General features: G+C 33.0%; 1 pseudogene; it reads left to right on the forward strand.

Moving 5' to 3' along the window:
• The first annotated feature begins 2,555 nt into the window (after positions 1–2,555).
• On the forward strand, positions 2,556–4,773 carry LOC133292352 (ATP synthase subunit beta, chloroplastic-like; annotated as a pseudogene).
• The last annotated feature ends 11,189 nt before the right edge of the window (positions 4,774–15,962 follow it).

Consider the following 15,962-nt stretch of genomic DNA (forward strand, 5'->3'; position numbering starts at 1 on the left):
TCGCGCGCGGAATAGAGACACGCGAGGATGAGGGTGCACGAGAACACCAACTACCCTCAATATGGGCCTAATCATTGGGCCAACTTCTTGTAATTTGGGCCTAATCTTGCTTTGGGTTACACATGGCCCAAACCCTAAATAAACACCCAGTGTGAACTTGCAAAATAAGTGAACTTAGAAGTTAAATACAGACAGACCATAAAACTAAAAACCGAATTAATCCAATCTGTTAGGACTTTGAACATAAGTTGTTAATTTTTTTTTTGGATACAATAATAGTATTGATGATTGAACCTACACTTCATATAAATTACATAAATCTCTCACTAGACCAATCCTAATGGCTTACATCAGTTGTTATCCAGAAAAAATAAAAGTTACCTAGATTTTTTTTTTTTTTTTTTTTGGAGATTATCTCCCGGTAATCTCATCAATTCCTTATGGATTAATTTGGAGTTTGGAGTAGGTTCAAGATTAAGTTTTAAACATATCTCAAAGATGGTATTGAGAATGATCGAACACATATTCTCACCCCTACATGTTCAGTTCTCATGCGTCAACTAAGATACCATCATTTAGTAATCTAGATTTATACAATGCAAGATTGCATTTGTTGTTGTAAGCTTTAACTTTTCCCTCGTGATTTTTTCAAGCTTCATGTAGTAGCCTATTTATTAATTTTGGGGATAATTAATATTATGATTTTTTTTTTGTTATAAAGTAAATTTCATTAGTATTCCTCATCACAAAAAGTATAAATCGTCGTTAGCGATACTTTTAGAAGAATATATATATATATATATATATATATATATATATATATAACAATTGTAGTTAGTGGATTTTATTTGAAAATTTGATAGACATCGACTATAGGTAGCCATCAGCCCATCATCACGTGGAGGCGCTACTTGGCGTCAATTTTGCCTTCCTCCTTCAAAGTTCAAAAGCTTGTCCTTTGACACTTTTCGGCACCTCTGGCGCATATATAAAATATAACCCAGTCAACTTCAAAATCTATAAAAATTCCATTGGCTAAGCTGCCAAGATGATAATGAGTTCTAATTGCTATTATCTTCTATTAGTTGTAATTAATGTTATTGCATTTCATTTGTGAAATGAGCCAAGTTTCTCAATAATCCTGTCCAACATAAACCGGTCACGATCATATACAGACTAATTAAATTATTATTCTTCAAGTCTATGTAAGCGTCTTCCAACCGTTGGAAACTTTTAAAAAAATATATATATTTGGACTTCGTTTAGAAAATGGTAGGAAATAATGAGGCCAAGAACGATGATAAGGACATGAGACATGCAATTGCTGTTGCTTTCCTCAAACTTATATTAATTGATATTTATGTACTCCACATTGTTTAAAGTTTAAACTGCAAATGAAAGCAGGAACATGACAACCCTTAGATTTTATTATAAATTTTATCACAAAAATTGCATATTCTTATTAGTTTCATTTTTTTTGTTTAGTCATTAACATGTTCCTACTGGTCGAGCACACAGTTTACATAATTCGTATTCAGAAATATTTCCATAACTATACGTATACCAAATTCTGACTAACTGAAAAAAATGTTATAATTGATAAATGTAATATACATCGCGCATTACACCACCAAAAGTAGCAGCAATGCCATCGGCTTTGATTTGGGGTGTGCATCACAACTTTATTGGAATCATTTTTTTTTTAATTTTTATTTTCGAGAAGAGAAATGGATAGAAAACTCGTTTGGCAAAATCGATTTATTTTTTTATTCCCAGGATGAATTGGTTTAATTTTTGTGCTGGAGAACATAAAAAAGAATTAAAAAATTCTGCTTCTTTGTTCCTCGGCAGAAAATGAGAAACATTTATTTTTCTTAGTCATTCTTCACCACTATCATTATCATCATCACTACCATCATCCTGATACGACCATAGTCACCATCATCTCCGTCACCACCGCCACGACGGCGACGACGATGCCACCGCTACCATCATCGCCACCGCCACCATCATCACCACCACCATGACGATGTCATCGCCACCACCTCCACCCATCACCACCATCACTACCACTACCACCACCACCACCACCAGCACACTACTACCATCACCGTCACCACCACCACCTTCACAACCACCACATTCATCAACGCAGTCACTGCTGTCACCACCACCACCATACCACAACCACCGCCATCGTCATCGCCACCATCACGATGTCACCACTTTCACCACTGTCACCAACCACCACTCTACCATCGCCACAACCACTGCCATCACCACCACCACCATGCCATCACCACCACCACCACCGCCACTATATTCGCAGCCATTGCCACCATCGCCACCACTACCACCACCACTATGCCGCCACCATTACACCACCATCGCCACAACCACTGCTGTCACCACCACCGTCGCCGCTGCCACCACTACACCATATGGAAAGGAAAGTGATGATTCCAAAAAAATTTATGCTTAATAGGAATTATTTTTTATTATATTATTTGTTGTGTTATCAAATGCAATTCTCATTCTCAGAATAAAAATAGAACATGTTATCAAATATAATGAGAGGAATTAATCGAGTGAGAGCTGTAGCTATGAGTGCTACAGATGGTCTAATGAGAGGAATGGAAGTGATTGACATGGGCTCCTCTAAGTGTTCCGGTCGGTGGAACAACTCTTGGACGTATTTTCAATGTACTTGGAGAGTCTATTGATAATTTAGGTCTTGTAGATACTCGCACAGAATCTCCTATTCATAGATCTGTGCCCGCCTTTATACAGTTAGATACAAAATTATCCATTTTTGAAACAGGAATTACAGTAGTAGATCTTTTAGCTCCTTATCGTCGTGGAGGAAAAATAGGACTTTTCGGTGGAGCTGGGGTGGGTAAGACAGTACTCATTATGGAATTGATCAATAACATTGCCAAAGCTCATGGAGGTGTATCTGTATTTGGTGGGGTTGGTGAGCGGACTCGTGAGGGAAATGATCTTTATATGGAAATGAAAGAATCTGGGGTAATTAACGAAAAAATATTGCGGAATCTGATAACTCTCCAAAAGAGAGTTATTTTTGGGCTTAATTGTGATGTTTTGGTGCTATGATTACATATAATTCTCTTGATTTTATATGATTAATGCATGAATTCTATGATTTCATGATTTAATGGAGAATTATGTTAATTATGAGAATTTGGGCATAAATTGGGGTTTTAGAAACATTTAAATGCACTTGTTATTTTACTGCAGGTCGATGCTTTAGCATCAGGAAGCAGTGCTGTAGCAATGGAGATGAGGTCAGCAGTACATACTGTTGACATTAGCACCAGCAAACCATGGATCCAAGCCCAATTTGGTTGATGAAGCTTCTGAACGTGTACGAAAAGATCTGATTTGAAGACGTGCTCAACTTCATCAAGAAATCACAAGATTATCTTCATCAAATCAATGATTACAGATCGGATTCAAAACTGATTTGTAAATATGGAAAGAATCATGTGAGATATTCCATAGCACATGCTGTCAGCTTGACAGCAAAACAGAGTGCCAATCTCAGTCAATCACAAGGCAGCTTTGAGTGATGATTTGCATGGACTGGAAGAGATGATTGAGGCCCAGAATATCAAGTATATAAAGAAACGAACCCTACACATAGAAAAAAGGCTAGGAACGCTACACATGCTTTAGACATTCAATCAAATCCTAGAGAGAGAAAGTGGGGGAAACACATAGAGAGAATTTGAGGGTTCGTTGAGAGAAATCCAAGGAATCAAAGGGTGAGGCTAGGGTTTGGTAGAGAGATCATCAAATCCGGTGAATCCCTGCACTATTCCGGCGGCTGAAGCAAGGATGATGGTAGTGGAGCCTACGGTAGCTGCGAGAGCAGTGCTACAACAACGTCCCTGTTTTCTTTACTTTAGTTTAATGGAATCTTATTCTTTCTTTGTTGTTTCTTCCCACCCAAGTATGAGCTAAATTGTTATGATTGGGTGATAGAGTGCCCTTATTGTAATGTAGTCAGTATTGCTTTAACTTTGTTACATGATTTTCCTTTCAGTTGCTTAATAAAGTGCTTATTTTTATTCTTATTGACTTATCGAGAGAGAGCTACAAGATAATTAGGGTTTAGGCTATAGAGATATAGGTGAACTCAGAAAGTTATTAAGCATTGTGGTTTAACTAAATTAATTAGTTAATTGTGGGTAGAGAGATCATTCACACCACAAAATCAAATGGTACTTGCACTTAATGATTCATAACTATGTTGGCCATAGAGATGTGGGACTTAGTATACATGTAGAGTTGGTGAGAGCCCTTGCATGCACTAGTGTTCTGGTTACTGAATGGATAATTGCTATAGCATTGTTACTGCATTCTGGTGAAATTGCAATATTAGGGAAATTGATCCCAATCTATCTTTAATACTTGAAAAACCTATTTTATTACTGCATTCTTTTAGTTAATTATTAGTTTTATTGTTTAATTAGTCATTAACCTCTTCCAAATTATCTTTGTTACCTTGATTGCTTCAAATTGATCCCAACTTTATAGTTTTCTTCGTAGTAACGATATCTGGACTCACACATCCACTTTATTACTTGTTGACATGTGCACTTGCGTAATGTGTGATTGATAAAGGGGTACACAATTGCACAACAAGTTTTTGGCGCCGTTGCCGGGGAAAACTTATAAAGTTAGTTTCTTTGTGAAGTGATACTTGATCCATTTTCTGTTTGTTTTCAGGTTTTTGCAGGTAGTACATGAACAGTCCTCCTCACTAAACTGAAGTATACTTTGATCCAAAAATTGAAGGAACACTTCAAGCTAGGAAGAGGCAGTAGTGACAGAGCATTGCTACAGCATTACCTGACATGGCAGCAAGAATAGCAGGTTCTGGTGTTGATGGACTAGGTCCAAACCAAGATGAAATCTCAATCAGGGCACATGGAATGCTAGCACTTAACAATCTTCATTCGGCCATTGTGCAACTTGATGTTGCAGCAAACAATTTTGAGTTTAGACCAGTAATGTTTGACATGCTGCAAACTATTAGCCAGTTCAATGGGTTGCCAAGTGAAGACCCACATCTACACTTGAAGAACTTCATGGACGTGGCAGACAACTCTAAGATGCAAGGAGTTACATCTGATGCATTGAGACTGAAGTTGTTTCCTTATTCTCTCTCCAATGGAGCTAAGACATGGCTTAACACTCTACCACCTAATTCAATCAGAAGATGGGAGGACCTTGCTGAAAAGTTCTTGATCAAATTCTTTCCTCCCACCAAGGCGGCTCAATTGAGGAATGATATAGCAATGTTCCAGCAATTTGATGGAGAACATTATGAAACTGTGCAAAAGGTTAAACAAACTTTACAACGTTACAAGGAACTTCAGGACATTATAGCTATCCTTGGGTTGGACGAATTATCCGAAGACGATCGCTTAACCGTCGCAAGAGCACGAAAAATAGAGCGTTTCTTATCACAACCGTTTTTCGTAGCAGAAGTATTTATGGGTTCGCTGGGGAAATATGTTGGTCTAGCAGAAATAATTAGAGGGTTTAAATTGATTCTTTCTGGAGAATTAGATGGTCTTCCCGAACAATCCTTTTATTTGGTAGGTAATATTGATGAAGCTACTGCGAAGGCTACGAACTTAGAAATGGAGAGCAAATTGAAGAAATGACTTTAAATCTTTATGTATTAACCCCCAATCGAATTGTTTGGGATTCAGAAGTGAGGGAAATTATTTTATCTACTAATAGTGGACAAATTGGAGTATTACCAAATCATGCACCTATTGCCACAGCTGTAGATATAGATATTTTGAGAATCCGCCTTAACGACCGATGGTTAACAATGGCTTTAATGGGGGGTTTTGCTAGAATATTTTTTTCTCAGAAACTGTTCCAAGGCACAGAAATAAAAAAGAATTGTTTCTTTTCAGAAATATTATCAGGGAACAGAATAATTGTCATGCACACCCTTGGTGTTCCGTTTCATGTGTAAACGTTGAGAAATTGAGGCAAGCTAGGATACATTTGTTAAGGCCGCTTAGGATCGAAATTATGGGGAGGGGGAAGTCAATTAATTAATCACCTTTTGTGTTAGTGGGTCTTGGTCCTTGGAGGTTGAAATTTAAGAACTTAAAAAAAAATTGCCTACAAAGTACGGAGAAGATTAAGAAGTGAAATATACTTTTCATAAAAGTAAATAAATAAAAAGAATTGAAATATATACAACTTTTTATCTTTTTATTTGAATCAAATGAAAATGAGAAATGAATATGTTAAGTAATTTAGTTGGTAATGTTTGTAGCACTTGCATTCGTCTTTCACTTCTTGGAGTTATAAAATAATCAGTCTTCTTAGTAGTGTGTGAAGTCCTAATTGAGTACATTGTATTAAGATTTCCTAAATCTAATATCTTTTGTAAAAAAAAATAAGGGATCTATGTGAGAGTTGTAGAACTCCTTTGCAGCAGGTGAAGTTGCCGGTGAACTCCCTGATTTAGCTACGAATTCCTTTTTAGGAAATATTGATTGAAACTTCGAACTGTCACCTTTTCTTTTACATTGTCCTTCCACCTTCAAGGACAGTTTGCACACATCTTCGTAAGACCAATACTGTTGTAGGTACACGACATCAGAAATGTCATCTCGCAATCCACCTAGATATCGAGCAATCACCTGTTCATCTTCTTCGACCATGTCACAACGCATTCGAAGACGATCAAATTCAGTGGTGTATTGTTCCACTGTAAGGTCACGTTGCCTGAAATTATGATACTCAATAAATGCCTCTTGTCTGTATTGAGCGGGCAAAATTTTTTGTTGCAATAATTTCTTTATCTTGTCCCATCTTTGAATCTTAGACTTTTCGTCTCTGATACTTTGTTTCTTGACATGTTCCCACCAAATTGAGGCATGCTTCCTCAATTTGATTGCCACTAATTTCACTTTTTTCTCATTTGAGACTTTTTAAATCAAAGACCCTCTCGACGGTGTGTAACCAGTCGTTGAGTACATCAGGGTGAGTTGATCCCTCGAATTATGGAATCTCGATCTTCATCCCAAAATTGGATGTGAAGGGTTGATCACCGGTTCGACCTCTCCTTGGTCTTTCGCGGTTCCAAAATGGATTTTCGTCCTCTTCTTCCTCCAGAGATGATAGTTCAGATTCTTGTCTCCTTTCTGACCCGTGCAACTGTGCCTCTGCAAGCAGTTGTTCGAGTTCTTGGATCCGTCTGTCCTTTTCCTCAATTTCAGCATCTCTTGCATCAGTATAATAATCGTCATTGGTAGGTTGACCGCGTCCTCTGCGACCACGACCTCTGCGATTTTCCTGGTCAGCCATCTTTAAGGCAACCTGAGCTCTGATACAAAATGATGCAAAATTATAGGGAAAGTAGGCTTTCAGGAAAATGCATAAGTTTTCTGCTATATTATTATTCTTCAACAATCAAAAGTCCCCTTTCACATCCTTCTAACAAGCATTTTAATCAGGCAATACAAAAAATAACTGACAATAAAAGACCATCAATGGTCTTAAAAACTAATACAAAACAGAAATAACCATAAACCAAACATAAAGTCATGCAAACTGAAACGTCTGCAATTATTAAAATTCATAAAAGGCCTTAAAACTAAAACGTCTGCAATTAAATAACTTATGGTGACTCAAGTGCATCAATACCTTTTGAAGCACAGATCCACGAGTGACCTCCTTGTGTGTAAAGTCCCTTCATGAATTGATCACATCTGCATCACAACACGAACAATCTTCTTGTAACTGGTTGGCCGCAGACCTTCCAAACTATCTCTCAGGGGAAAAGAGGACACTGTGCGGGAACTCTCTCGTTATCAAGGAAATGACCTTACCCCAGCCTCTGCAATTACAAAGTTAAGACTTTCGAGACTGATGATTATAAGTGTAGAATATATATAGGTTCCAAGAAATCATAGCCTTAAGCTAAATGGGTTCTAGATTTTTTAGGCTCTTCTTACACACTAGGCCCAATTTGGCTTTAGTAAAAGAGCAAAACCCAATATTTTATCCAACCATGTCATGCAAAAACAAACTTGAGAATATGGGTGTGCTAAAAAACCAGACGAACCATGAATTGAACTGTGTCATATTTTTATGAACTGTTGGGCAAATGGCTTCTTTACAGGAGGATGCGGGAGAACACTTAGAGGGGGTGAATAGGTGTTTCCAAATTTTTCAAAAACTTTTTCTTAGTAGATCCTTAAATCTGTAAAATCTAGACAGATTTGAACTATTAAGCTCAATCACCACACCAATTGAACAAGATTGACTTTATCAATTTATTTTTTAAGTTCAGTCCAAATAACAGTCACACAACTATAACAATTTTACAAATTTTACCTTAGGTCGCTATATGCCCAAAATGATTTCTATATGATGTATACCAGTAGAAATTGTACCTGACCTTTTATTTTTCAGAGCAAACGCAACAACAACCTTTCTTACTTAAAACAGAAAATGATTAATTTCCAAATACCAGAAAATAGTTTAAGTGCTACAGCAATTATATCAGAACCAATAAGGTGCTACAACATTTTCAAAGTATGTCAGAAAATTGCTACAACAGAAACAATAACAAACCAGAAGCGGTGTTACTTTTTGTCTAAAAAATAGAATATTCAGAAATTAAATCAGAGAGACAAAGAGACACGATATATCCTGGTTCACACCCACTAAGCCTAAGTAGGGTGCTATGTGCAGACTGAAGTAGCTGCAGATATTTTATTTATCACAAGTGTACCTGTTTTACAAACACGCATCACACAAGCAATCAAACAAAATATCAAAAACCTTCCTAGTGCCTACACTGCTCCAAGCTCTGAGAAATCTCTCAAGCCGAACCTACGGAGTTCACCAACTCCTCTCACACAAGACCTCACTCTCCCTAGTGGATTCTTAAGGCTCCAGGACTTGAGACACACTCTCAAGCCAAGTACAAGGTCGCCAACCCACACGGTTGCACCCACACACCTAGGACAGATTTACAGCACGCAACTACTCCACTTTAATAACCAATACATAATTTTTCAGAACTGTAACAAGTGAAATAACCCAAAAATACAGTGTCCTATCACACCAAATATATCACGGTAATATTAAACTAAGCTCCACAATTTTATGCCATATGCAAAAAATTAAGCCAATGACATATGTATCAAAATCTCTAAAATTAATGCACCAAGGAGCTTGGATATTACACAATTAATTTTCTAATCAATGCACACCAAGAAATCTGATTTAAACAAAAAATATCACAATTATAACAAGAAAAATCAGATTTGAAATTTATTTCAAAATTTTACATAAAATTCAGAATTAATTATAGTTTAATCTTCTAACATAGAACCACAAGAAAATCTGAATTAAACACAATAATATGCCTCAATGAAACCAGAAATTCAGATTTAACATGCTTAACAATAATTCTTCAAGATTTCAGAATATAGGGTTCAAATAGAAATATTAACTAAGAATATGAGTTGATTAGAGTTTACCACAATGAAGCCCCAAAAGATTATGCGAGTTGTTCTCACAAGAATTCCAAATATTCAGTATATTTCATATATAAAGAGATCTAGCATATTCTTGAATTGCGATTTGGGTTCTGAGAATATTTTCTTCTCTTGAAAAATTTTCTTGCTTCCTAAACTCTTGACAATGTCGAAGAACAGAGAGAGAACCACTTGAAGAATTTTATTTTCTAAAACGATTGAAAAATTTCAAAGAGCAGAGATGGTGAGTGAGTAAAGGAGTGTTGTTATCAGAAGTGAGAGAAAGCAAATTTTTCTTTTCTTTTTCTTTAGACGTGTTTTTCTGTGTATGCGTAATGTATTACCTTTTCACAATTTTCTTTTATTACTTTATATATATCTTTCAATAAGGACGAACCAATGTTTACAATATCTATTCTTTAAAACCTGATAGCTTTTCAAATGGTAAGGCTATTGGGGCAAAAAAATTAATTTATTATTTTTTAATAAAAAATTTATGCAAATGTAATCATTTTGAAATTATTTACGCAAGTATAGCAGTCAAACACGCCTCACATGGGCGTGACCGGTTGGAGAGAGACACTCCCAATTGGGACGTGTTTCACCAGGTGCTGCCACGTGGCACAAAAGTCAACAGTTTGACCATAAACTTTAGAAGTTCATAACTTTTGACTAGGGTGTCCGAATTAGATAACAAAAATTTTGATTCCACATAACTTTTCGAGATCTACGTAGTAACACCTTATTTGGCATATTTTGTCTGTCACAAAAAAATTTGAATTTACAACAATAATACCATAAGAATGTTTAAACCCAAATTAATAAAGAGAAAATCACTTTTTAATTAGGAAAAAGGAGAAAGTTAAAAAAAGGAGAAGGTTATTTTTTTTTTTGGATAAATAGGAGAAGGTTATACTTCTCCTTTCACCGCAAAAGAAATTTTGTACAGCAATAGTTACAACTATGTATTACGGGTAGTATATAGTTATAATTTTAAAAGCTATTTTTTCCTCTTTCCTCATAAGAATATCGGCTATCGTGATGAAAAAAAAAAAAACTTTAATATTACAATTATGTAACACCCTTAGTACATAATTATAATTGATTGCTACGGGAGAAGAAGTTGGTTACCCTTTTATAAAACCTCTTATGATTGACCCTGATTTCAAAAGTGAAAAAAATGAGGAAACGTTTATTGGGCTTGATAGACATTTATGACCCAAGTTGGCAAGAAGAAATTTTCTTTCCGAGAACCCTGCAACAACATAATTTCAACAACGAAAATCTAATTGAGGGAAGATTATGTTAGGTATGAATTGACATTTATATTGATATCAATTCAAATTAGCATTAATTATGCGTATTAAATGGCCGTGAAAATGGTTTATTTTAAACAGTATAAATATGGATTATCATTATTATTATTATTTTTGGATATTAGATTATCATTATTTTTTAAATTACATAATATCGATATGTCATTTTTTTTTCTTCGTTCATCCTCCCTCAATGTATAATATTAACGTGAAGCATTTAATTAATTTCACTAATATATCAATCAGTTGTGTTCGTCAACTTATACCTAATGCTCGGACTTCAGTAGTTCAAATCACTTCCTAGTTAAACGTTAAGAGTACATATTTTAATAGTTACAATAATATGTTCATTGTACAAAAGATAATCCCAAAAACAATAGTCACTAATAAGAGGAAAATACAGGTGCATGATGGCGTATAAATTATGAATAGCATTTAGGGCGTGTTTGGTATGTGACTTTTCTGAGAAATCATGGGAAAGCTGAGATAGACAAATATGATCACCATGTTTGGTATCCGACTTGGGCTACATTTCATTCCTGAAAAATGGTCTTCTTTGTTAATTGTGGTACGGAAAGCGAAATTAGAGTTCCAAATAAAATAAAGAATTCTTGGCTATTCAGGAAAGAGAAAATCGAAGTGGGAAAAGAAAGACTAAAATGACTCTATGTTTTGAATGAAAAGATAAAAGTGAGGTTATTTTGGTAAAATAATCTCATATTCCCATTAATATTTCATAACCAACCAAACACAAATTCAGTAAAATTAATTTCATTTTTCCGAGAAAATTTGAGTCTACCAAATAGCTTTTTAGTAACATTTCAATAAAATATATTCCCTCTACATTCCAGTAATAATTATTTCTCAAGATAATTTTTTTTTTCCTGTGACAAACATTCCCTTAACGAATTGAAAGACTCCTTTGGGCCGGCGTAAGGTGTCGTCATGAAGGGCTTGATTATTTTTCTGAACTAACAACATTCTTTGCGCTCTTAGGGGTTAGGGATTGTGGCGTCCTTATGAAGCAGTTAAGTGTTAGGTCATGAACTTGCACCCAAAAAAAAAAAAGCGTTAGGTCATGAAAGTTAGTTATTGTACGTGTTCATTAAGGAAAAGTATAGTTCAAACTATCTAATGATGTTTCGAGTTAACTATTTGCGCAAACGTAAGTGAGTAATTGGTTCAATTTGGGGATTAGTAAAATACTCCTTAATAAAAGTATTGCTAGTTAAGTAATTTTGATTCCTTTTGATATTATTAGTTAACTTTTCATTCACGCGTAGCTATATATTTATATTTTTTATATTATCGGATATAATAAGGTTTTATTGAATTCTATCTCAAAACGTAAAACACAAATAAAGAAACAAGCATATTAACCTCGATGTATGATTTAGTTAATAAATTGAACTTCTTTTAAGTGGACTTTATCGGAAATCAACATTCACTAAAAATATTTTGTAATTAGTCACAAGCCAACATTCCAATTAATTAAAGATTAGTTGTGGAAACATTTAGTGATGTTAAGGAAAAAAAAAGTATGAACTCGTAACAACCCTATGAAATTTCATATTCCTGCCTTTTTATTGTCATGGGTGTTATCAAATAGATCAGAGATTCGCTTATTTACATCTTGAACAGTTAAAATATACGTGGGCTGAATTTATATTTTCTAAGCTAATAAACCGTAGATAAATATTCATTCTTAAAGTACCTCAGAATACGACTCTGCTTGCATTTCATAAATAAGATTTAACCCCCCCTTTTCTTTTCCGTAAAATAAAAAATAAATTATCTCAGAATTTTTGTTTACCGTTTATATATTAATTGAGGAAAAATATATTTTGAAATATATATTAAAATATTAAAATTATATTTTTTTTCTTTAAAAATTATTGGCTGGGATAAAAAAAATTATAACTTTAATATTATAATTATATGTTCAGAAAAATACCTAATTATAAAAGAGTAAAAAGACATATCTTAAATCATTTTAAAAAATAAACTATTTTTCCTTAAGTAAACTAATTAATTATTTATTTGAAATAAATAATAACCGTTAGATGAACGGAAATCAACGGTTGAGATGAAAAATAAAAATTATAAGTCTTACTCTAGAGTCAAAAGATCTTTTCTCTATATAATATCCTTGGTGGCACAGAGGTAGAGGAATCAAAGCATAACAACACGTTGCGCGTCTGGATTGGTAGTCTGTTTGTCTTCTTGTGTGGGTACACCCATCTGCGTCACAGCCAAGGACGATGGTATTGTCAAAGATGCCCATTGATTTTGGCATTCATCGGATACTAAAAAAAGCATGAAAATGTGTTGGCCTTTAGTTTTTGTCACCTTTAATCCGTATTTCTAATAGCTTTTCTCATCTGAAGAAAGTAAATGTAAATTTACATTAAAGAAAACAGCTTTAGTGGAATTTGAATTGTGGATCAAATAATTAAAAAAATAAAACAAAATAATGTAGCTAACATGAAGGTACGTTTAGATATTTATTTAACTCGATTTAAAATATTCTCTAAAATGAGATCCAAAAAATTCTTTAAAAATTATTCATTTCAACAATCAACTTCAATTAATTACGCTAAATTCCGAAAGCAGAATTGTTTATTAATTTATTTGATTTGTTGACACTAGCTATTGAAAAGAGAATCTGGTATCGCAGAGATTCGGAGTTGGATGATGAATGACAGCTAGAGCTGGGGTAGGATAAAGATTAAAACCGACAAACCTTTTGTATTGTATATGCATTTCTTTTTTTCTCTCCATTTCGGTGCTTGTGAGTTTCTAAGCAACTATTTTAGGCATGCTTGCAAGTATACAGATATTGCTAGTTTAATATTTTAATAATAAATGCATTAGTTTTTTCAATGTCATTTTTTCACATCAGATTAATCTTTTAAATAATATTAAAATTCTTATTTCTTTTGTTATTAGAGAAATAAATTGAGATAATTGTGTCTTTATTAGAGAATTAAAATAAAAGTTAACTTAAAAATATAATTATTTCAATAAATGTGTCAAATATTAAGAGATATAAATATTTCTTCATAACTTCAATTCTACAATGTTATCTCTGTCTCGTCTTTTAACTTAATACTGAGTCACTTGCTAATCTTAAATTTCATCATTGCTTCAAGAAATCCGTTAACAAAAACAATTGTCAAAATAAATAATTTGTTACAATTTTTTTTTTACTTATTTGTAAAGTGTTTCCAGAAATAAATTTTTTCAACAGTTATCTACGTCTAACTATCCAAGGAACAAGTTTCCATTTTTTTTACTTATTTATAAAATGTTTCAAGAAATGAATACATACTAGGAACAGATTTGTTACCGCTAAAAGTAATTATAAATAAAATATCTTTTCAGTGGGTAAAATGTTGTGTGTGTGTGTATATATATATATATATATATATATATATTTCTTATTTGTTACTAATACTAAAAAAAATAAAAATTAAAAAATATACAAAACACAAAATTTTAGCCAGACATTTTATTTTTTGTTTGTTTATTTGGCACTAATGTCTTTATGTGTTAGTAGTAATTTTTATCAATAAAAAACTGGAGTGGAGTATTAATTAATATAATCATATTACGTGAAATTTTTAATTATATAAGGCTGAATTAATGATAATAAAAAAAGAGTGAAAAAAATATAATAAAAAAATTATAAAATTATTACCATTAATTTAATTATTAATGATTAAAGTTTTCTTATATAATATAGTGATATTAATTAACATATACGAAGACTCCATTTTCATTAAAAAAACGGATATGTTCATATTTCTTGCACAAAGCCACAAACACAAACAGATATCTTCAAAAATTTAGCGGGCATTGAATTTCTGACACAAAGCCGATAACAATGATTCGGTCGAACACGTGAAGACCACAGACTAACTGGCGGCTCCTGTACAAATTACTGTTTGTACTAATTACGTGAATTTCACAGTAAGAAAACTACCCATGTACATAACTTCATTTATTTTGGGAAAAATTATTTCTGTAAATTGCAATAGAAATTTTTATCTATCATGCAGTCTACAGGCAAATCCTTTCCAAAGTATACAGGCAAAATTTTTGACACAAATTATATTTTAAGAGATTCATTCTCTTTTTTTTTGTTACGAGAGTGACAGATAAATTTTTATACAGTAATTATAAAAAAGTTAAATCTTGTATATTATTATCATTTTTTAAAAAAATATTACTTTCTTTTATACTTATTTATAACATTGGCATGCAATTAATATATTTAATTTATAATTATTTTAATGGTTTCTATTATTTAACATGTATATTTATACATATTCTGTTTATTTAATTTTAAAATTTGACTTTCAAGTAATAAGTAATAATTTATATTATTTTTTTCACAAAATATTTTATGATTATCATCTTAAAAATACAAGAAATAGTTAATTTAAGATAATACTGATATTACATTTATATTTTATTTTATTTATATTCAATCATGTAACTTTGTATAATGTAAGTATAATAATATAGTAACATTAAAATTGATTTACACTATGTTCTCATAAAATGTTTTAAATAATCTTCGTAGTTCGTACTACTTAAGGAACAAGTTTCCGTTAGTCAAAAAGTACTTAACAGTTCTCTTGCAATTTCAATTAAAATTCTCAGTAACATTTTTCCATCGAATACATACTCACGCGCAGGCACAGCACGCGATGCCCACGAGCACACCATCATTCATTCCACAATGATAGAAAAATAAGTTAGTAGAAATCAAACAATAAATCACGAGTCATGGCTGATTCTTGAGAAATTATTTGCTCCAAATTTGAAAAATATTGTATAGCCAAGAATTTTATTTTCAAACACCCCACTAAAATATAGCAATGCATATATGCCTGACATTATAATAGTAATATAAAAACATTGGGGAAAGGGGGAATCATGTGCTAAGAAAAGTGAGCCAAGCTTAGCAAAAAAACCGAATCTCCATAAATTATATTTAATGACAAGGAATTGGATGTAATCTTACATGATAACACATCAACAACAATTCCATCACGAGTCTTTGTCATTAATGCAATTTCATTTCCACTAA

Source organism: Gastrolobium bilobum, unplaced genomic scaffold (assembly GCF_033153095.1).
Source record: "Gastrolobium bilobum isolate Gb01-03AN ecotype WA unplaced genomic scaffold, APGP_CSIRO_Gbil_v1 utg2134, whole genome shotgun sequence".
NCBI lineage: Eukaryota > Viridiplantae > Streptophyta > Magnoliopsida > Fabales > Fabaceae > Gastrolobium > Gastrolobium bilobum.